The sequence below is a fragment of the Musa acuminata genome, unplaced genomic scaffold (assembly GCF_036884655.1).
Source record: "Musa acuminata AAA Group cultivar baxijiao unplaced genomic scaffold, Cavendish_Baxijiao_AAA HiC_scaffold_1126, whole genome shotgun sequence".
Taxonomy (NCBI): Eukaryota; Viridiplantae; Streptophyta; class Magnoliopsida; order Zingiberales; family Musaceae; genus Musa; species Musa acuminata.
Window position 1 is genome coordinate 4,931,093 of NW_027021339.1, and position 2,500 is coordinate 4,933,592.

The window sequence follows — 2,500 nt, forward strand, 5'->3', positions numbered from 1 at the left end:
AAAATGGCCAGTTTTGTCCCGTTTTTGGGCCGTTTTGGCCTGTTTTTGGGCTGTTCTTGCGTCGCGCGGTGACCGTCGTGAGCGGAGCAAAATGTCAGCCATCTCAGCACCCTGGAACCCCCCGGGTGGCACAGGGCTGGATGGGGCTTTCGTATAGCAGGGATGGTGCTGCCTCTCGCTTCGCTCGTTGTCCGCCGCTCGCCGCTCGCTCGCGCAGCCAAAAATGGCCAGTTTTGGCCCGTTTTTGGGCCGTTTTGGCCAGTTTTTGGCCTGTTCTTGCGTCGCGCGGTGACCGTCGTGAGCGGAGCAAAATGTCAGCCATCTCAGCACCCTGGAACCCCCCGGGTGGCACAGGGCTGGATGGGGCTTTCGTATAGCAGGGACGGTGCTGCCTCTCGCTTCGCTCGCTGTCCGCCGCTCGCCGCTCGCTCGCGCAGCCAAAAATGGCCAGTTTTGGCCCGTTTTGGCCAGTTTTTGGCCTGTTTTTGCGTTGCGCGGTGACCATCTTGAGCGGAGCAAAATGTCAGCCATCTCAGCACCCTGGAACCCCCCGGGTGGCACAGGGCTGGATGGGGCTTTCGTATAGCAGGGACGGTGATGCCTCTCGCTTCGCTCGCTGTCCGCCGCTCGCTGCTCGCTCGCGCAGCCAAAAATGGCCAGTTTTGGCCCGTTTTTGGGCCGTTTTGGCCTGTTTTTGGGCTGTTCTTGCGTCGCGCGGTGACCGTCGTGAGCGGAGCAAAATGTCAGCCATCTCAGCACCCTGGAACCCCCCGGGTGGCACAGGGCTGGATGGGGCTTTCGTATAGCAGGGACGGTGCTGCCTCTCGCTTAGCTCGCTGTCCGCCGCTCTCCGCTCGCTCGCGCAGCCAAAAATGGCCAGTTTTGGCCCGTTTTTGGGCCGTTTTGGCCTGTTTTTGGGCTGTTCTTGCGTCGCGCGGTGACCGTCGTGAGCGGAGCAAAATGTCAGCCATCTCAGCACCCTGGAACCCCCCGGGTGGCACAGGGCTGGATGGGGCTTTCGTATAGCAGGGACGGTGCTGCCTCTCGCTTCGCTCGCTGTTCGCCGCTCGCTCGCGCAGCCAAAAATGGCCAGTTTTGGCCCGTTTTTGGGCCGTTTTGGCAAGTTTTTGGCCTGTTCTTGCGTTGCGCGGTGACCGTCGTGAGCGGAGCAAAATGTCAGCCATCTCAGCACCCTGGAACCCCCCGGGTGGCACAGGGCTGGATGGGGCTTTCGTATAGCAGGGACTGTGCTGCCTCTCGCTTTGCTTGCTGTCCGTCGCTCGCCGCTTGCTCGCGCAGCCAAAAATGGCCAGTTTTGGCCCCTCTTTGGGCTGTTTTGGCCCTTTTTGGGCTGTTCTTGCGTGGCGCGGCGACCGTCGTTAGCGGAGCAAAATGTCAGCCATCTCAACACCTTGGAACCTCCCGGGTGGCACAGGGCTGGATGGGGCTTTCGTATAGCAGGGACGGTGCTGCCTCTCGCTTCGCTCGCTGTTCGCCGCTCGCCGCTCGCTCGCGCAGCCAAAAATGGCCAGTTTTGGCCCGTTTTGGCCAGTTTTTGGCCTGTTTTTGCGTTGCGCGGTGACCATCTTGAGCGGAGCAAAATGTCAGCCATCTCAGCACCCTGGAACCCCCCGGGTGGCACAGGGCTGGATGGGGCTTTCGTATAGCAGGGACGGTGATGCCTCTCGCTTCGCTCGCTGTCCGCCGCTCGCTGCTCGCTCGCGCAGCCAAAAATGGCCAGTTTTGGCCCGTTTTTGGGCCGTTTTGGCCTGTTTTTGGGCTGTTCTTGCGTCGCGCGGTGACCGTCGTGAGCGGAGCAAAATGTCAGCCATCTCAGCACCCTGGAACCCCCCGGGTGGCACAGGGCTGGATGGGGCTTTCGTATAGCAGGGACGGTGCTGCCTCTCGCTTCGCTCGCTGTCCGCCGCTCGCCGCTCGCTCGCGCAGCCAAAAATGGCCAGTTTTGTCCCGTTTTTGGGCCGTTTTGGCCTGTTTTTGGGCTGTTCTTGCGTCGCGCGGTGACCGTCGTGAGCGGAGCAAAATGTCAGCCATCTCAGCACCCTGGAACCCCCCGGGTGGCACAGGGCTGGATGGGGCTTTCGTATAGCAGGGACGGTGCTGCCTCTCGCTTCGCTCGCTGTCCGCCGCTCGCCGCTCGCTCGCGCAGCCAAAAATGGCCAGTTTTGGCCCGTTTTTGGGCCGTTTTGGCCAGTTTTTGGCCTGTTCTTGCGTCGCGCGGTGACCGTCGTGAGCGGAGCAAAATGTCAGCCATCTCAGCACCCTGGAACCCCCCGGGTGGCACAGGGCTGGATGGGGCTTTCGTATAGCAGGGACGGTGCTGCCTCTCGCTTCGCTCGCTGTTCGCCGCTCGCCGCTCGCTCGCGCAGCCAAAAATGGCCAGTTTTGGCCCGTTTTGGCCAGTTTTTGGCCTGTTTTTGCGTTGCGCGGTGACCATCTTGAGCGGAGCAAAATGTCAGCCATCTCAGCACCCTGGAACCCC